This window comes from Delphinapterus leucas, chromosome 5 (assembly GCF_059928025.1).
Source record: "Delphinapterus leucas isolate spDelLeu-1000000601 "Yukka" chromosome 5, BTC_Dleu_Yukka2, whole genome shotgun sequence".
Taxonomy (NCBI): Eukaryota; Metazoa; Chordata; class Mammalia; order Artiodactyla; family Monodontidae; genus Delphinapterus; species Delphinapterus leucas.
Window position 1 is genome coordinate 133,794,832 of NC_143133.1, and position 22,341 is coordinate 133,817,172.

Genomic DNA, 22,341 nt, shown 5'->3' on the forward strand with positions numbered 1-22,341 from the left:
TTATTTATGTTCATCTGAAACATTATACCATGTTATTATGATAGCTAGTAGGTAACTTAAGGGCGTCCTGTCAGATCTCATTGGTGTGTGTGTTGAAACACACATAAGAGAGGTAATATTGAATAAGGAGAGTTAGCATTTAGTTCCTTAAATGAAATTATCCAAAAACAAATAAAAAGTAGCTACAGATACATATTAAAACTACAGGGTCACCTCTTGTGTCCTTTTCATTTAACAAATATATATGCCTGCTGTTATAAACTCTCATTTACAAAGTAGCCTTTTGAACTGTGATTACCTACTTTTCCTTTTAATTATAACAAACATGTATTCACATATTTAACTTTTTTTTTTTTTTTTGCGGTACGCGGGCCCCTCACTGTTGTGGCCTCTCCCGTTGCAGAGCACAGGCTCCGGACGCGCAGGCTCAGCGGCCATGGCTCACGAGCCCAGCCGCTCCGCGGCATGTGGGATCCTCCCGGACCGGGGCAGGAACCCGTGTCCCCTGCATCGGCAGACAGACTCTCAACCACTGCGCCACAGGGAAGCCCTAACTTTCTTTTAAAATTTCACTACCAACAAGTTTAAATAGATACTTGATTTCAGCAAATAGTCTCTTATTCCATTTTCCAAATTGTCAAGCATTGTACTGTCCAACTCCAGAGCAGTCAAATAATATCACTGTAGGCTTATTGTCTTCCAATCCACTTTCACTGCTTTCTGCTCACCTACTGCTTCAGCAATATGTTCTAACTGGTTGCTCTTAGGCAATAGTTTTTCTTCTCATCTTGTCTTCATGAGAACAGTTCAGTGTACCAAGACACTAGAAATTGAAAGACTTAGAATACAATGGTATTGTAACAAAGAAATGTGTTTATATAGACAGCCCGAAGCCTGTGTTGAATCCCAGCTCCTCTGTGTAAAAGCAAGTTTGTGGGGGGCTGTCCACGGTTCTGTCTCTTCACCTGCAAAAACAGGAATAATAAAAGTATAAACCTCATCGTGGTATTATGATGATTAAATGAGTTAATGTTTTCAAAGCACTTAGAATACTGCCTGGCATTTAAAAAGTGCTATATGCAGACTCACAGATGTAGAGAACAAACCAGTGGTTACCAGTGGGCAGAGGGAAGGAGGGAGGGCAAGATAGGGGTAGAGGGAGAAAAAGGGTTACTATGGGATTATATGCAATCATGTGTGTAAAACTTTTGAAAATTGTAAAGCATTACAGAATTTAAAGAATCTTTCAGTCAATTTTTTAAACGTTCCAATAAATGAATAAAAATTAAAAGGGCTATGTTTAAGTTAATCATTTAAATGGAATTAAATTAATAAATAAATTAAAACTGTGCAGCATCACCTTCATGTGCCTTCCTTCCACTTTAAATGTACACACACGCACACAGTCAGGAAAGTGTTTTACCAAGAAAAAAATTGTAAGCACTTCACTAACAATCTCTATTAGTTAAATATCATTGAGTTATTGGCAGAATTCCTTCCTCAAATGGCACCGGATGACAAGAGCGTGTAATTTGGAAAACCAAGTACTATTTCCAATGCACGTCAGAGAGATTCCACCTTAGAGTTGAATAAAGCCACAGATCCTTAGAGTTGGATAAAGCTACAGATGGGCAGAGCTTCAACTATCTCTTCACACACACAGCAGGAATTTATGAGCAAATTTGCTGGCTTTTTTTTTTCTGTTGCTGAAAATTCATGACACAGTAGAAGAGATATTTTTTACTTTAGTTAATGATTTCTTTGTGCACCAAAATGTAGAAAAGAAAAAGAAAAAATACGTTGTGATCAGTACTAACAGAGTAGCAGCTATGAATGCAGCCGTAAAGAGTCTAGCTACTCAAATTCAAAAGTCTGTTCCTTAATGCCAATTACCACATTCCATTAATCATACAGAACAGTTGACACTGCCTCCTAATCTTGATTCAACATTAAAGGAATTTGTGAAAAATGTGAATGAAATGAGATTGTGCCCCTGAGCATAAGTATTTTCAGGCTGCCCAATAAAAAATAAAAAATAGACAATGATATGAGATCCTGCTTTTTCCTGTTAGAGTATGCTGGCCATTAAGAGAAAAGATGTGCATACAGGTTGGGGAGTGAGGGAATAAAACAGGGTGTATACATACATACACACACACACACACACACACACACGATGAATTCCCTTGAATAGCCTAAAAGTTGTCACTTCAGAATAGAAAATATTAATAATTTCAAGGCTAGAATATACTAAGCAGACTGGACTATAAAGAAAATATTTACTTACTCATTAGTGAAAGTAACCAATGGCTAGTTACTAGGCGTGTTTCTCAATAATTTCAAAATGTATCACAGGACACGAAGAATGCTTTCCAGAGTCAAATCCATTAGTTTTGCTTACAAAGCACTTTCCTATTACCTTCCAGGTTGAAAACCATTCAGGGCTCCAGGTGTGATGTACTATAGTCATCGTCTGTCATAGAGCCTAGAACCGGAAGTGTCCATCCACGGTATTCAAAATTTGGGTCCATCAATTTCTTCCATAAATGATGTCCTTCTAAGTTAGCTTTTCTAACTTTGTAGCAATAACTACATGTGGCAGATTCAATAATTGGCCACAAGACTTCACCCCTCTCTGCGTCCAACCCCTTGGGATGGCCTCATTTTGGGAGAGGAGGGTGAATGTTTTATTCTCAGCCCTTGACTTTGGTCTTGACCCTGGGACTTGTGTTGGTCAAACAAGCAAGAGTGTGATATGAGCTCGTCCAGGGAGGCACTCCTTTTTGCATGTCTGCTGTCTTCACAAGGAGAGCACAGGATACCCACCTGCTGGCCAAAGGAGGATGAAGAACACATGCAGCAAAGCGACCCCTGCTGACCCAGGGAGCAAAACACCTGTAGCAGATCCAGATGCATAAACTGGTGGCGAACGAAAGACTTATCTGGTACACCACTGAGGTTTTCTCATTGCATGCGCCATCACTGTGGAAAGAGTTTGCTAGTGAAAACATGCCATTGGAAGATCTTTCGACTCTGGTTATGGCTCATCAGGCAGAAGCAGGTATTTGGTTTGAAAGATTAAAAGCAGTATAATCCCTCTAACTGATTTTCTTTTTTAGTGTTTCTCTGTCTGACTTATTTCACTTATTTTTAAAAAAAATTTTTTTACATCTTTATTGGAGTATAATTGCTTTACAATGGTGTGTTAGTTTCTGCTTTATAACAAAGTAAATCAGTTACACATATACATGTGTTCCCATATCTCTTCCCTCTTGCGTCTCCCTCCCTCCCACCCTCCCTATCCCACCCCTCCAGGCGGTCACAAAGCACCCAGCTGATCTCCCTGTTTTTAAAAAGCAATTATTATCAACAGTATTTTAAATCTTGCCTTATTTTATTGTTTTTAAAGTGTGATCATTTTTTTCAATTCACCATGTGTGTCAGCCTATGGAGTAGTATAAAATTACTCAAAGTATAAAAAAACACTGAATTTAAAAGTTATGTCAAGTATAACTTTAAAACGTATAAAAGTCAGGTACCTTTTGTGCATGTGTGCGTGTGTGTCTGTTAGTTTCAGGTGTACGGCAAAGTGATTCAGTTATACATATATATATGCTTTCTCAGATTCTTTTCCATTATAAGTTTTTACAAGATATTGAATATAGTTCTTTGTGCTCTACAGTAGGTCCTTGTTGTTTATCTATTTTATATACAGTAGCGTGTATGTGTTAATCTCAAACTCCTAATTCATTCCTCCACCCCCTCCCCTTTGGTAACTGTAAGTTTGTTTTCTATGTCTGTGAATCTGTTTCTGTTTTGTAAATTAATTCATTTGTATCATTTTTTTAAGATTCCACATATAAGTGATATCATATAATATTTGTCTTTCTGTCTGACTTACTTCACTTGGTATGGTAATCTCTAGGTCCATCCATGTTGCTACAAGTGGTAATATTTCATTCTTTTTTAAAAAGTCAAGTACGCTGAGTGGCTAAGTTAGCAATCTCTTTTCATATACACACACAGAGTATTACCTTAAATTGTTAGGAGGAAAAAAAATCCCAAGATTTTTCCTGTGCACATATCACCCTTATTTAATGCCATATGTTAATCTTACTCGTGTGTGGATAACCTATTTTTATGTGAAAACTGTCCTAAACAATTCAGAATTACTCCTCGGAAATCATACAAGCAACCTGATTCCATTTTTGTACCTGCTGCTATGGCAATGCTTTTCTTCTGTCTTCCAGTATGTGCTCTACAGCTAAGTATATAATTGAATTTATTCTCTCTACCACATGAGCCAAACTGGCTTTGACGGTTCAGATACTTTACTGAAGACATTTGATGTAACCATATGGGATATCAAAAATGACTAGAGTAACAGTAGATATTTCAGACACTTCAGATTTTGCTGTATTTTCACATTATTCCTGATGTATTTGAAACCATGTTTCATTTTCAGGAAGCTTAATTGTTTTGTAAAGATTTATGTAAAATGCAGAGACCAATTATTCTTCATATTTTCTTGTTTTCTTATATTTATTATGAGTTATTCTTGGTGATGAAAAGGGAGGAGAGCAAAAAGTGATGTTTAAAATCTTCAAACTCTCGACTGTATGAAAATTCCAAAATATATTTTATAGCTACAATAAAAGTTAACATTTTCAGTGGTATAAAATCCAATACTTGTTCTGGAAAAAATATCACTCAAAGTCTGACTTCACTCAATTAGACACATCCTTTATTAAAAGTTGATCATTTATCCCCAGAATTTGTTCCACTATATCCACAACTCTGAACTACCTAGACCCTAGATTTATTGCTGTTGTTAGTGGTGTTTTTAATCAATACAAGAGGGCAAAAGCTCAGAACAATTCAAAAATTTTTTTTTAATTTTTGCTCTGTAACTCATTTTATCAAGTTCAGAAGACACTTAAACAAATTGATTGGGAATTCCCTGGTGGTCCAGTGGTTAAGAATTTGCCTTCCAATGCAGAGGGTGCAGGTTCGATTCCTGGTTGGAGAGTTAGGATCCCACATGCTTCAGGGCCAAAAAACCAAACCATAAAAAAGAAGCAATATTGTAACAAAGTAATAAGGACTTTAAAAGTGGTCCACATCAAAAAAATCTTTTAAGAAAAACCAAATTAATTGATTTTTCTGTGTTCACTAACATGTATAATATCATGATATTATATCATACCCACCCACTGGATTGTGATATATGATACATGTATTTGGTCTAAGACTGGTATGCCAGGAGGTACATTTTTATCAAGAGATTTTTTTAATTCTTTGCACAAGGCACCTTCCCAAACACTTTACACTCCCCAAAATCTATGAGCTGGCTTGTTTATCAGCCCCATCATTTTACAGACGAAGAAACCGACACTCTGACAGGTAAATTTGCCCAAATTCAGATGGCTCACGGGTATAAACCCAGGAAGAGTGCGCTTCTCTCCTGCTCTCTGCTATACTGTCTCAAAATAAGAACAAGAATATTAATAATAGCTACGCGATGTGCTAGGTGTGGCTCTGAATGTAGTACAGACATTCATCTTCATCGTAGGTATACTTATTATCCCATTTTATAGATGAGAAAACCTAGGTGCAGATAATTTAAATAACTTGCCCTAACTCCCATAACTAGAAAGATAATTCTGTGGGTATGAATTGCTGTTTTTCTCTTGTGTTTTCCCCTCTTCCCTTTTTCCTGGAAAAGCAGTCTCTCCTTAATGCGCCCTTTCCTATTTGCTTATATTTTATATTTGCTTATATTATAGGTTGAAAAATAGAATAACCCTGATGAGGGGAGGGGGTTTCCTTCATTTTGTTAGTTTGTTTTTTGTTTTCAAAGGGTAACCCCAATGAGGAGATTACTAGCTAAGTAGTTCTGAGGTAGAAAGGAGAAAGACAAAAAGAGATGAGAGCAAGGGACTTTTCACAACTGGGAAAATGAGAGAAGACTGTGGGTTCCCCAGAAGGGAAAAACATCATTTCGTTCCCACTTGGGGTCCTCAGGTACACAAGTACTCAAAGAGAAAAGAAATAGCATGTGATCAACTGAGGGACCCAGAGAAGGCTGAGCAGAGGCTCCCACACGCTTAGCCCTGACAGATGTGCCCACCCAGCCCCCAGCATGGCAAGCCTCTCATTTTCAAGGAATCGTGGCAGCTTGGACATCACTACCCATGTCTAAAGCACAGAGGGACCTCCTCTTCTGTAGGACTCTGAGTAAGACCTCTAGTAATTGTCCCATGATTAGGTTGCACATAAAGAAAGAACTGAGCTTGCATTTCCTATCATTTAAAGTTAGATTTACTTAGTTTTAGAAAAAGAGCATGATGTACTATGACTGGCACACTGAGGTTCTGGAGGAAACCATCCCAGCTGAACTTAAACTGTGTCCACGTGAGAAACTGTGATGGGTGTTCCAGCGCTTGGGTCCAAAGAGAGTGTCTTTTCTTACCTAAAATTGTTAACATGTATTCTGATTTCTGGACGCATTTCCAAAAATCTGTGTAAATCAACTTTTTATTTCAGGAGTCCACTGATTTCTAATATTCCAGAATGCTCATATCTATTCTCCCTAACACCATTTTGAGAGAAAGAGTTTGAATTGTAGTCAGACTTTTTAGGAAACCATTTTGCCAAAATACAAATTCCTGCTTTTGAAGCAAAGAGTCATGAACAATCGCGCAAGTGATTCTAGACTTTAACCTGAAGGTGTAATAGCATAACAGTAGAGTTTTGATTTTAACTGACTATAGAAATGATGAAAATGCCTAAATTCCATGTGTCATCGATACGAATAAGCTCCCAGAAAAACTACTTTTTTGTAACTCTGCCCCCTGACATACTGGAAAATGATCTATCTATAATTATCTTCTCTTTTCCCCCAACCAAAACAATTTTATGATTTTTTTAAAAGCCAGATAGGAAGAAAAAACTTTAATATTGTTGCTTCTTGGTAGAGTTATTTAAAATAATTATGTACAAAGTTTTTAAAATGATGGACAGATTATGCACACTGCTAGAGCAGAATATATGATAGGGATAAATGTTTCTTTGTTTTCCTGTTGAAGATCTTCCTCCATGACAAGACACAGCTGTCAAGGCTTCAGCAGAACTCTGTGTTTTTGGCAGGGAAAACAATTACAATCTGAGGTTTGCTGACTCCTTTCCAAATATATAGCTCCCTCTTTCATAAAGGTAGCTGACACACTGCAGAAACTCCAAACTGAAAACCTAGAAGGCACCTCTTGTTTCAGGAAAAGGTATGTCAAGACATCAGATTCTTCAGTTAGAAACTCTCAAAGTCAGTTACTTAAAGAGATGCTTTGAAACTCATGATATGTTTTTCAAAGGGCTAGGAGACACAATGGTTTCTATTATAGATCCATGAACAAATGTGTTTTTTTTTTAATTTGTTCCTAAGCAAAGATACACATTTCTAAGCCAAGATGACAAACCTCAATTGAGGGATGAATTATAAAACAGTTGTGATACATTTGTTGTCACAAATCCATCAAAAGTTATTATGCTTGTGTGTGTCAAATATCTCCAAATGTACTTATATCAATAATTTCCATCAGGCTATGAAGTCCTTATGTGCTGAGTCTATTTTCAAGATAAAGTGTAAATTATCATCTAGGTGATGGCGCCCTGTGTTCTAAGTCAGAATCATGAGTACCTGGTGGGGAAGTAGTTTAGTATTCTTAAGTTTAGATGGTTGTTTTTGCTTTTGTTTGTCTGTTTTGCATCCCTTAGTGGTTTAGGCACATGGACACAGGGAGAAGTGGCTGGAATGTTGCAACAATTAAGAAAGTCTGGATGGAGGGCTGTATATCACTGCCATGGACCACAGCAAGGTCCCGATGAGAAAGATGGGATTCTGGGTGTTACGTATGTGGTTTGCTTAATTGATTTTGGTTTAGTTTTAAGTTTCTTTGTTTGGTGGGAGTGAGATGAGATAAAAGAGGTTTTAAAACTCTACTACAGATCTATTCTCTATTCTAAGCAGGTGGTTGAAGTTATTCTCCACTCAGACATTTCAATAGTCTGAGCTCCTTCAAGATCTTGTTGAAACTGATGTTAGCTAATTGAATTTCTATGGCGTTCATGCAGAGAGTTTTCCATTCTGTTGCAAAGCAAACCAATTAGAAGGCAGAATCTGAAAAGCTGGCTTCTTGGTAGTCTAGTAAATCCCAACATTTGGAAGAAGAATATATCTGATAATGTTTAACTTACATCTTTTTTCCTGATTCTTAAATTGGATTTGAGTTGGCTTATAAGAAAAGGTATATTTATTATAAGGCTGTTAAAAACTATACATATAAAACTCCAAGCCATTATATATAGGTAGAAATAAACGTGGTAACCACGAAATCGAATGCAGTACCTCTGAGCTAGCATGACATTTAGCTCTGAACTTTCCCTGAAGACAAAGCAAAATTAGTAACGCAGCCAATTCTGTGTGTTTTATTTATTATTTGATAGACAAAAGCATTGTCGTCCTTTAATAAAGAGAGTTTTTCTTTACATTAACTTCTAAAATCGATTTCATGGAATTCTTGCCTTTTAGGATTCCAGGAATGGCATCATATATCAGTGACCCTTGTCTTGGAATCAATAGGAAATTGACTTATAAAAAAGTTTAATGGTCTCTTATATCATTTGAATATACCAGATATTTGCACTGAAAGAGACAGAGAGAAATAGCAAAAGTGAATTTATTATTTTCTTAGAATATCATGTTGTAGATGCTTAGATTCACTTAAGCACCTAAGAATGGGATGTACCCATCCCAGAAGCAAAGTGAAAGCTATGCCTACAACGATCCCATTTCTGCTATGCTTTTCTTCCATGAAGAATAAACTCTCTTGAGCCACTTCAGGAGGGAAAAATTCATGTAGAGTGCTGAATTGAGCAGTGATTTGGAAAGTAATGAATTATTGAAACCTCACTCTGTTCAAGTGTATTTTGAAGACCAAAATCGTCATGGATATCTCACCTTACAGGGGGTAGGGTGGGGAGACATGGCAATAAAATAATAATTGTTTACCAAATGAGAACTTTTCAGCTACAAAAAAAATGAGGCAGAAATGGGTAGAAGAAAAATTTCCAAGAGTATTTTTAATAAGATGCTTTCATATTTGGACTCCTCACAAGTGTCTCAGCTGACTTTTATGTAAGGAAACCTCAGTACCCTTAAGTGTGTCACCAGCAGACAGCCCTGGCATCTTTTGTTGACATCCTAGGTGTACCACCTCACTTCCCGGCTATAAGACTCTGGACAAGTTATTTAACCTGTTGGTTTCCTCACCCATAAGATGAGAAAGATTACTAGCTCCCCAAAATTGCTGTAAATATTAAATAAGATAATATACAGAAATCACAGGGCACACATTAGGTGATCTATATATTTTTGGTTTTTCACAGATAAAGCTGGAAAATCAACTTTGAACACCAATATTCTGAACTATGTTTCATGACAGATCACAAACTGTTTTGTGACAACCTCACTGGATACAAAAATTTTTAAATACCTCCCTCTTCTCATTTAAAAAATCCAGTGGCTAAACAAAGGACTCCTTAGTAGATGAAACCAGAAAACAGATTAACAGTTTGGAAAACAAAATAAACGTGAACTTCATTACATATAACACACCAAAATAATTTTTACGGGAACCATCCATAAGGAAAATATCTATCAATGAAAAAAAAACTTCTACAGATTGATGAAATAGAAGAAATTCTAATTGATAGATCTAGTTGTATAAAATTGTAAACTTTGGATAAAAAAATCAAAAAAATAATTTAAATGAAATAAATTAAAAATAATTAAGCATATATTTCAGCTCCATATCTATCCTTAATATAAAAGGCATTCATATAGCAATAATAACAAATTTAAAACCCACATAAAGCAACATAATAGGCATAGACTGATGAAAAAGACCAAGGTGGGTTCCTAGCCAGCATATTTTTCCCTCCTCTTTCTTCCCATATTATTGTGTCTCTCCTCTGTCTCTTCAGAAATTTGTGTTTTGAGGAAGGCTGAATCTCTTTCCAAATTTAGGATGGATTCTGACTAGTCTGAGCACACCAAAAGCTGGCTTTTTGTGTCTGCTTTTGTCTCAGGAGTGGTCATGTGACCATAGTGGTCCAATCAGGAGGAAAGGACTTATATGTCATGGTTACAGGAGAAATTCTCTCAATCTGCCTTGTTGCATGTGAACAAGAAAGCAACTAGCTGTGATAAAGAATAGAGCCAGTCTCAAGATGAAACTGATGCAAAATGGTGGAACACCGTGAAAGAACTTGTGTTCTTACCAGTATTATGTTGATGATCAGCCTATTTACCATACAGTTTATCCCAACAGCCAACTTTCATTTATGTGAGGAAACAAATATTTTGAGACAGACAAAAACTTTTTTTTTTTTGACATCTTTATTGGGGTATAATTGCTTTACAATGGTGTGTTAGTTTCTGCTGTATAACAAAGTGAATCAGCTATACATATACATATGTTCCCCTAGACAAAAACTTTTTAAAAATGATTATAATTAACATAATTAATTTGGGAACATGGTAAAAAATTTGCTCCCGAGAAAATGTATGGTTTTACATATTTTTGTATTAAATCAAAGTAGAAAACAAATAAGAATTCAACTTGAGAAGCTAGAACAATTAAGTTAAAAACAATGACAGAACAGATATTACTCTGGGATAATTCAAGTACCAAAACTGACTCCAGATAGAGTCAAAAAACCAACTAAACCAATAATACTAAAAGGACGTAAGGAAATCCCTATGCAAGCTGCTCACTGGGCTTGCCTTTGGTCTCTGCCACATTTTATATTACCCCATCGTTCTTAGGGGCCACAGTTACAGGGGGCATGGGTCTTGGTGATTACAATGTTTCTGGCTGGCCCTTCTTCCTCTGTTTTTCCCAGCGTATCCAGGCTGAGTCCAATATCCAGGATAGATGAGTCCAAGTCATGCTTTTCCTGGAGAACTTCAAGCCATTATCATAAGGATTAGAATCAATAGAAAAGAGAATTAAGACTCTGGGAATTTTTACGGTAAGACCTATGTTCCAATTTAAAACTGCACAATGGTACTTTTAGCATCTTCTGTGGATATATTTCCAGGCTGACAAATGTTTAACAAGCTCTCTGAAGAAAAAAAAATTCTGCCTATATACATGGTGCATAAGTTTATCGCAAAGTTTACTGAAATAAAGTTGTATATCACACAACTTATAAATAATAAAATATATATTACTGTTATGTAAATCCCATTTAGACAACCAATTCTCAGAGAATATTTTCTTTGATTTTTGCCAAACTTTTTTATCAGTAGCCAAACTTTGGTTGCAAGGGATGAGTAAGTACAATTTTAAGATGAATGTTGGTTGATATTTTCATTTACATTAATAATTAGGACGAAAGTGAAGCAAAGATCTGTGTTGGAGTTTCATTCATTCTATTATAATGTGAGCAAATTCTTTGCTGAATAGGATAATAATTTTCAAATACTGGCAGAATATTTCCCCTTTTTTGGTTGTTGTTGCTTTTTGCAACACAATGGCTACAGACATGCACACTTTTAGAGTTTAATGTGCATTATTAATCTTCTCTCTATTGTTTTCTTAATTTTACCCAATGAACAAAACAATCAATCAAGCCCTGATTTGTAGCATTTGCTGATTTCCATGATGTAAATACTCCTATCATGACTAGTTTCCAGCTATCAGAGTTATATCACTGGTAATGGAGTTTGGAAGACATGGTTAGTAGCACATCACTATATAAATTTTCCACCATACAGATGCAATAGATGTAAATAACCTCCAGAGCTGGGATAATAGTAAAATGTAATAAAATTATTAGAAAGTGATGGGTTTTGGATGTTTTTTGTTTTTGATATAACTTAGTTATAATTTTAAACAATTTATAGTTTAATAATGGCTGAGTTATTAACAAATGGCTCACTAAATTCCTGAAAGTTAATCAATCCGTCCTTTGTGAAATGGTACAAGCCAGTTCCAACACACAACTAATTCCAAGTATCACTGTATAACTCTTAAAGTCTCAAATTGGAGCCAAGTTTCTGCAAATGACTAAGAAATTACAGAAATGCTATTGAAAATATATCTATGAATTCATGGTAAAATACCATGTTAGGGTGCCAGGAATGAACATTGAAATCAAGCTTCATTTCCAAAGATATAGTATCACATCTTCACTCTGACATATGCCACAAATGGAAAGACATCACTGATGATGTTATATTTCCTTCATGAACCATTTAAATAAAATATTATGAGATAAAGATTAACCATTATGAGATAAACAGCTAGCTCATCATTCTCAGTCATGATCTCTCTTCTGCATCGACTGCCCCTTCTGTATTACCTACCTTAGCTGGTGGTGCCACCCAAGATGGACATTTGGAAGTCATTGTAGCGTTTTCTCTCACGCTCATCTAATTCCCCCACCACCTCTGCTATCAGACACATCTTGAACACTTGAAATCTTGGCCTTCTCCCACAGCCCAAGCTTTGGAGAGACCCACTTCTGAGCTCCACATGGGCTCTGAAGAATTTCTTGAAGGTGCATACCTAGAGCACCTCAAGCCTGCAGCACCGCAAGCTCACGCATACACAGCGCCTCTCACGTGGCCTTCTTCCCTCTCTACAGGAAGCCTCCTAGTCTGCTTTCATTGCCATAAGACTTCTAAAGCACAAGTCCCTTCTCCTGCTCATAAACCATTCTATGGCAAGCTGTGCTATGAGATTGGATCCGAGCTCCTTGTCATGACCCGCAAAGCTGCACAAAGGGGCCTCTGTCTCCGTCTCCAATCCCGTTCCCCACAATTCCTCCTAACAACCCGGTAATAACAAACTTGGATTTTCTAAAGAGTTGTTTCTGTCTATATTTGGTTTAAAATTTTGCATTTTTATTTATATGTAAGGTATGAAATGTTGCAGAACAAGCAAGGTGCTAACATGTTTCTTTATTGCTTACTTTGAGCGTGTATGTATCGGGTGTTTCTTCACATTCTACCTGCCCCTCCCCTTTCTGTTCATTCTGTATCCTAAATTTCTCTTGAATTTTTTCATCCCCACTGGCACCATCCTATCAGAATACACTATTTTCATGTTCCTAGGCTGATTAAACAGCTCATCACTGGTATTTCTAGATTTCTTTTTCCTTCCAAACCACACTGCAGCCAGGTATTTCTTTTTTTCTTTTTTCTTTTTTCTTTTTTTGCGGTACGCGGGCCTCTCACTGCCGTGGCCTCTGCCGTTGCGGAGCACAGGCTCCGGATGCGCAGGCTCAGCGGCCATGGCTCACGAGCCCAGCCGCTCCGCGGCATGTGGGATCCTCCCGGACCGGGGCACGAACCCGCATCCCCTGCATAGGCAGGCGGACTCTCAACCACTGCGCCACCAGGGAAGCCCCAAGTATTTCTTAAAAGCCATGAACCCCTTCTAAAATCTCTTAAAATAAAGTTATAAAATTATTTTTTAATAACCAAAAGACTCTATCTCCTACTCATATGTCTCAACAAACCAACATTTCTTCAAGGAAGCATTCCCTAACATCACAGGCTAAATCAGTTACCCTGTTTTGAACACTTATGGTATTATAAACTATATAAAAATATAACAAATTCATGTGAAATCATTCACTTCAGGCTTCCTGTGGTCCCCACTAATCCATGTGAGAGCATGAGTCATGTCTGTTTTGTTTACCAAGCGCATAGCAGGTATTCAATATCTATTTGTTGAATGCATGAGTTAGTTAATTACATAAACAATCACCTTAGCATCAGTTCAGCTCTCAGAAGGGAAGCCCTATTCTTAAGGTGATAACACAAGCGATCAGATTAAAAGTAATCAGTGCTACTCCTTAGTTTTTTACTCTTGCACGTGAAATGGTGCAAAGATTCCTGTGTAAATGCCACAGCATTAACTCAGTTTCCTATTGCTACTGTAACAAATTACCACAAACAGTGACAAAAATAACAAAATTATTGTCTTACACTTCTGGAGGTCAGAAATCAAAAATGAGTGTTATGGAGCTAAAATCAAAGTGTCCACAGGACTGGTTCATTTGAAGCCTCCAGGGGAGAATCCATTTCCTCGTCTTTTTCCCTTTCTTTCTTTCTTCCTTTCTTCCTTCCTTCCTTCCACCCTTTATTTCTCTCTCTCTCTCTTTCTTTCTTGGAGTATAGTTGATTTACAATGTTGTGCTAGTTTGAGGTGTACAGCAAAGTGATTCAGTTTTATATATATATATATATATATATATATTCTTTTCCAGATTATTTTCCCTTACAGGTTATTACAACATATTGAATAGAGTTTCATGTGCTATACAATAGGTCCTTGTTGGTTATCTATTTTATATATCGTAATGTGTATCTGCTAATCCCAAACTCCTAATTTATCCCTCCCCTCCCTCCCTTTCACCTTTGGTAACCATAAGTTTGTTTTCTATGCCTGTGGATCTATTTCTGTTTTGTAAATAAGTTCATTTGTATCATTTTTTTTAGATTCCACATGTAAGCGATATCATATGATATTTGTCTGTCTTACTTCATTTAGTGTGATAATATCTAGGTCCATCCATGTTTCTGCAAATGGCATTATTTTATTCTTTTTTATGGCTGAGTAATATTCCATTGTATATATGCACCACATCTTCTTCATCCATTCATCTGTTGATGGACAGTTAGGTTGCTTCCATGTCTTGGCTATTGGAAATAGTGCTGCAGTGAACATTGGGGTGCATGTATCTTTCCTTGTCTTTTCCAGCTTCTAGAAACCAGCTTTGTTCTTAGCTTGTGGCCCCTTCCCGGCATCCTTCCCATCTCCTGCTTCCTTTGTCACATCTACAATGGGCTCTGTCCTGCTCCCTCTTATAAGGACTGTTGTGACTGGGGACATCAGGTCCACCCAAATAATCCAGGATAATCTCCCCATTACTAGATCCTTAATCATAGCTGCTAAATCCTTTGTACCATGTGAGGTAATATATTTACAGGTTCCAGGGATTAAGATGTGGAAAATCTTTAGGGGATCATAATTCAGCTTAGGACACTCAACTATAAAAGATTTTTAACAATTCATATGCAGAAAGATCTGTTAAATTTTCTGTTTCTTTTCAGGAAAGAAAAATGTTATTTATTCTAAACCAAGTCCCTTCTGCAATAGAGTTTTACACAATTGCAGAACTGAGCTTGGTGCTTGAAGGGTTTTTTTATAATAATAATTTACAAATCTCATTAAGCTTTGTTATTATTTTCTCAATTCTGCACCCACAGCTGTCACCAGGATGACATGCATGAGTTGGAGGGTATAAAAAACCACTTGTGGGAAGACTCCCTGATTCTTTTTTCTTGATATCTATGTCAGGGCTTTTTTTCCTTGACCACTTCTTATACAATGATGAGGAACCATAAACTGTTGTCTAGCTAATGAAAAAAACAAACAAACAAAAGCTTCATTTCTCTAAATGGTAAAGGAAATTCTCCTAGACCACCCTGGAATAGCTATTCTTTATCAAAACACACAACACACACACACACACACACACACACACACACACACTCTCACACAGGAACTACATTTTAGTCTTTGGATCTAATATGAAAAGTTTTAAAATACTAGGATTTTATTTCTCCCCAATTGCATTACAAACTGGCCCTTTGTAAATGAGTTACCTGGTCACTTAATGACCATTGTAAAATTAAATTTAACTGTAAGAGTTGCCCTCAGGGCAACCATCTTTAACAAGTAAAGAATTCAACTAAAATTATGACAATTTTATATGTGATAATGATCCTGGGCTGTGGCTCTGAATTTACAATAGATCACAAATCCCACCACAGCTGTCAATGTTGGTCCTTCCTCATGGGTGTGATAGTGAGAAATACAATTGAAAATTGTGAAGGGTGAAAAGACTATGAAAAGGAGCCATTCTAGAACTTATTCCCACTGCTGCTTGAACCTAAACAGTTTTTGTTGTTGTTGTTTGCAGAAGTATGGGATAGTTTTTGTAAACTCACTTCAAGTCGTACACTTCTTTGTGTACACACTGATTGATGACAGACAAATTTCACCTAAAATTCTGCTGTGTGTCAAGGGAAGTTTCGTTTAAAAAACAGTATCAGCATATCCCAAAGGCACCGACGATATTGATTTCATTATGGGCCCATTACGCAGTTAATTTCTTATTTTTTTAGAAAAAGTAATTTATTGAGGTGAAATTCACAGAATATAAAATCAACCATTTTAAAGTAAGTATTTCAGTGGCATTTGGTACACTCCCAACGTTGTGTGACCACCACCTGTACCTAAGTTCAAAGTTTTTCCATCACTCCAAAAGCAAAATCCCTTAGCCATGAAGCAGTTTTTCCCCACTCCCTCCCACTTACAACCCCCTGGAAACCAGAAACCAGTATTCTGCCTTCACGGTGATAATTTTGCATTTTGACCCTACAGATACGTTACAATTTTTATGTTTCCAATTTGATTAGATCTATCAAATGTCAGAATTGTCTACTATGTAGACCAACTGAGTAGATTGCTTAAATTAAAACTTAATTTTTTATAAACAGATTATAAATTGGATACTTAATATATAGGGAGGTTGATTGTTTTCATTGCATAAGCTATTTTATGAAATATTCTTCAAATAACTGAGTTATTATCTTATGCAGTTAATTTCTGAAGAAACTAAATAGGCCTTTTTGTTCCTTATATGATGCATAAATAATTTGAATGTTTGGATATGTAACACATATATTAACTTATAAAATAGAAAATATATCTACTATACAGCACAGGGAACTACCCTCAGTATTTTGTAGTAACCTATAATAGAAAAGAATCTGAAAAAGAATATATCTATCCTGTCCTGCCCCTAGGTTCATCAGAACGATTTTTTTTTTTTTGAAGATGTTGGGGGTAGGAGTTTATTTATTTATTTTTTGCTGTGTTGGGTCTTCATTTCTGTGTGAGGGCTTTCTCTAGTTGTGGCGAGCGGGGGCCACTCTTCATCGCGGTGCGCGGGCCTCTCACTATTGCGGCCTCTCTTGTTGCGGAGCACAGGCTCCAGACGCACAGGCTCAGTAGTTGTGGCTCACGGGCCTAGTTGCTCCGCGGCATGTGGGATCCTCCCAGACCAGGGCTCGAACCCGTGTCCCCTGCATTAGCAGGCAGATTCTCAACCACTGCGCCACCAGGGAAGCCCTTTTTAGATTCCATATATATGTGTTAGGATACGGTATTTGTTTTTCTCTTTCTGACTTACTTCACTCTGTATGACAGACTCTAGATCCATCCACCTCACTACAAATAACACAAAGATGCACACATAGAGAATGGACTTGAAGACATGGGGAGGGGGAAGGGTAAGCCGGGACGAAGTGAGAGAGTAGCATTAACATATATACAGTACCAAATATAAAATAGATAGCTAGTAGGAAGCAGCTGCATCACATGGGGAGATCAGCTCAGTGCTTTGTGACCACCTAGAGGGGTGGGATAGGGAGGGTGGGAGGGAAACACAAAAGGGAGGGGATACGGGGATATATGTATACGTACACCTGATTCACTTCGTTATAAAGCAGAAACTAACACAACATTGTAAAGAAATTATACTCCAATAAAGATGTTAAAAAAAAGAATATATCTATCTATCTAGATAGATAGATAGATAACTGAATCACTTTGCTGTACACCTGAAACTAAAACAACATTGTAAATCAACTACACTTCAATTAATAAAAGTAAAAAACTAACAAAAAATAGAAAATATACCTTCTTATTTCAGTCTGAGTCTTGAGATATAAAGATAAATCACTAGGGTTTCCCTGGTGGCGCAGTGGTTGAGAGTCCGCCTGCCGATGCAGGGGACACGGGTTCGTGCCCTGGTCCGGGAAGATCCCACATGCCGCAGAGCGGCTGGGCCCGTGAGCCATGGCCGCTGAGCCTGCACGTCCGGAGCCTGTGTTCCGCGGCGGGAGAGGCCACAGCAGTGAGAGGCCCGCGTACCGCAAAAAAAAAAAAGATAAATCGCTAAACCACAGAAGTTCTATTACCTCGTTCAATTCCTAATCTAATATAACGTCCTCATACTTTTAATACAGCAATACAAACCATCAGAAATGGAACTATTATAACAAAGTTATATGAAATGTGATATAATTTTCTAGTCATTACAGTGTTACTCCATTTTCTCCCTGTATTTAATTTATCTTGGCTTGGTTTGCAGAGTGGGTTTGTTTTGTTTTGTTTTTTCAGGAAAACCATCACGATTGTTTGGGTACCGCTTCCCCTCATGTCCATGGGACTGCCAATCACTACCCCAAAACCATAACCCCATGGCTGGTCATGTGCAGAGTCCATCCCGTAACGTTATACTGAACTGGGATCAAGGAGACACGTTCCATTTTTCTCCAGTGATGAAGCTGGAAAAATATAAGCCATGGTTTCTTCTGGTAGCCTGGATTACGTCCTCATGGGGAGAAGTAGCTTGGGCAAATCCATACTGCTTTAAAGCGAAACATTAATAAAAGATGCAGAGTGAGGGCTATGAACCCTGGATTTCAGTCATTCCAAAGGCCCATCCCCATCCCTGTGCATTCTCTGTCTTGGATGGTAGAGGCAACAAACTCCCTTGTTTGCTTAAACTAGTACACGAGTCAAGAAAGCATGGCGTGGGAGCGAAGTAAAGAATGGGTTTTCACGGAAGAGGTGACTTGGTGATCATTTGAAAGGTTGGTAAGATTTGTTTCTTTTTTTCTTTCACTGCAGTGTAGTTGATTTACAATGGTGTGCCAATCTCTGCTGTACAGCAAAGTGACTCAGTTATACACACACAGACGTTCTTTTCTATATTCTTTTCCATGATGGTTTATCCCAGGAGGTTGGATATAGTTCCCTGTGCTCTAAAGTAGGACCATGTTGTTTAATCCATCCTAAATGTAATCGTTGACATCTGCAGATGACATGAGGTGGCAGATAAGAAAGAGCACAAGAAGCTATAACGGGAATTAATTGAACATGTAATAGAGATGCTTTTCCGCGCTCCAGCGCCACCTAGCCACCGGTGCTGAGAGCCTTCCTTCCACAAGACCGCCACCAGGGTGTATGTTACAGTCTTCGCTGGCTATTTTGCAGTGTGGCCTGGACATTGGGAAAAGGGACGTGAACGTGGAGAGTTTGGTTGCAACTCGTCACATCTTTGGGCAGGGAATGCATCACCTGTGCTAGACAACCTGTGGACAGCGTACAGGCTTCTACTGAGGCAAGACAACAGGCAGCCATGAGCCGATCAGCTAGAAGGACCCCCGAGCAGCAGCCCAAGCTTATCAGAAGGAAAAGAGACATTTGCCTGGCTCCCTGGTGCTGGTCACCTAAGGTATTCAGCAGTTTCTCCAAGCAGCTTCTACTACTCCACTAAATTCAGGCACCCTGTACCAGACACAACGGAGCTTCTCCAGCTCAGGGTCCAAGACCCTTTTCCTCCTGCTTCCAGCACAGGGACCTTCTCTGCCCTGCTCTCTGCTGGATTTAATGCAATAGTGTGAAGTCCACACCCTGCTTCCTTCACGGCCTCTCTTTAGTTCATAAGAGTCTTTCTTCTCTTAACAGAATTCATATCTTGCAAATCAAAGTTTGCTTTTTCAAATCTAATTTTTCTAGCATGAGTTTCAAAAGCCTACTTCATGCTTTACGGACATCCCATTTTGTCACATAGGGTATTAAAAAGAAAGATATTCAAGGATTGAAATTTAGTAAAATTAATGCTTTTTACTGCCTCAAAAAAAAAGCCTACTTTAAAAATTAAAATAACAAGCTGAACGTTGTTTCTAATTCTCAGATCAATCCTAATGCCTCTGGATAACTTGCAGGGCTATTTACGAAGGGTACAAAAGTCCACGGAGCTCTCGCTCTATGTCAGGCACAGATCTAAAGTCAACGAGAAAGAGCAAAGCCTAACGTTATTCCAGAACGTTCTTTACCTTGGTCAATTTTGCGTCTCTGTCAAGATCATTTTCTCTTATATTTGTGCTAAATCCCAAGAGCTAATAACAGTGCATCCCATTTGAATAAATTCAGTTTAGGAAGACATTTTTAATCCAAATCAGGTAACGGAAAATGAAGAAATGACTGATTTTCAAAACTCTCATTCTTGCCCCCTCCCACCTAACTCTGAACTCCTAGGGAGCTCTCCCCTTCATGCGTTTCTTGGCTGTACCAGCATCGGAGTACGAGGGTCTTCCCAGTGACCCCTTGCACGAGGTGATGGGGGACAGGGAAGCTATGCGTCTGCTTCATGTTCATCCCTGGCTGCCTACCACCACCAGTCTACTCCTCCTGTCTGGCCGCCAGTCCCAGCAGCCTATGACTGGCTCTCCAATGAAACATTTGATTGCACAGCTTTCTGGGATGGGTAATGCCATGGGGGCAAGGCCACTGCCTTCCCTTTGGCCTCGTTCTTGGTCTCCATGCATCCCACCGAGGCTGATTTTTCTTTCGTTTTGTCAGTCTGCTGTGGTGACAGCACGCCCTGCCTCCTCTAGTTCCAAAGCTCACTGCCTACTCCCAGGCAACCCCATCTACCCTCATGCACGTGCTGCTGTGGACTCACTACGTTTGGGGAGTCTCTTTGGAGAGACTACGTTCTCCCCAAAGACCAGCGTTGAACCCCCACACTGTGAGAACGGGCCTTTGGGACACCTCTAGGCCAGGAAGTGGGCACCATTCCTTGGGCTTAAATTGCTCCCAGTTTTCCTGAGAAATACTTTGGAGCACTTCTTCGCAGCAGGAAGAGTTGAAAGCTGCCCTTCATCATCCAGTGGCTGGGCGGGATCACGCTCTAACACTATTTTTTCTGTAATCTCTGCTTTCTGGAAAGAACACTGTCTTCCAATGAATTTTCTATTTATGCTCCAACTTGGGGAGAGGAGGGTGGGAACAAACGTGGATCTTTCTTACTCAGTTTTATCTCGGGGCTCAAAAGGCGTCACTGAACCCTACCATCACTTTTCTCATTTCTTTGTGCTCAGTAACCCGGAGTGCAGGATGGTTACAAAGAACTCAAAGCAAACACAAGAAATTGGCATAGTAATTAAGCCATATGCCAATTAATTTTATGCCTTTGTTAATATTTTTGACTTTTCAGGCTATTGAGGTTGTAAACTAACACGTTATAGAGAAGAAAGCCTTGCAAAGCCCTGAATGCCCCAGGGATCACTTCTCCGGCTTACCCTCCTTCTCCTACGTGTACTCCCAAGGTGAGCTTATCCAGAATCAGGCTTTAAATCCCAACCATATAGTGGCGACTCCTGAAGACCCAGACACTCCCTTGAAGCCCAGACTTGGGTGTTTAAAGGCCTATCTTTCATTTGTCAATTAGTTCAGCAAATATTTATTGACACTTACTATTTGCAAGTCACAGTTTCCACACTCCTAGGAAGAGATTGATTGCTTTACAGTCATGGTAAACAGTAACAACCAGAACTGGATTAAATTTGTTTGCTCAAATCAATGACGACTCACATCAACAAACCTGCTTCTGAAAGCCAGCCAACCAGTGCCGTCCTCCCGCCTTTTACATCCAGCCAGTGAGGGACAGCCTCACGTCAATGAATACGTTTCTGGAACTCAGCCTGTCAGCGACATCCCATCCCAGTGACCAAGCTCCTTGACACTGAAAGTTCACCAATGCTTGAATTCCATGCTTCTCGACAATGCTATATAAGATCAGCAGTCTTGTTTGAAGAGACTGTGCCTAACAGACATAGTTCTCCCTTTCTTAAGTAAGTAATAAAGTCAGCTTTTTGATATAGAGCTGAATGCGGATCTCATACTTCAGGAGTTGAATAAATGACTGAATGGTGACACATTAGCAATGCAAAACCAACATAGCATCAATATAACTACTACAAAGATGAGAGGGTACTACTAATTACTCTCTCCTAATGCTTTTAATAAAACACAGAAGGAGTTTGAATTAATCTCACAGTGCCTGATGGCAAAATTCAAGCTTATTATAAAAGTCTTCCTATATGGCTACATCTAGTGCATACTGAGTGTATTACAGTATGGGGCTGCCTTAACAACGTATCACAAACTGGGTGGCTTATCTACTAGAATTTTATTTTCTTCCAGTTCTGGAGGCTGGGAGTCCAAGATCAGAGTGTGGACTGGTTTGGTTTTTCCTGAGGCACTTGCCCTAGAGGTGAGAAAGGATCAGTACCAGGTGGCCATGTACAAATTTCTTCCCAGGGAACCAGCTGTAATATTCTTC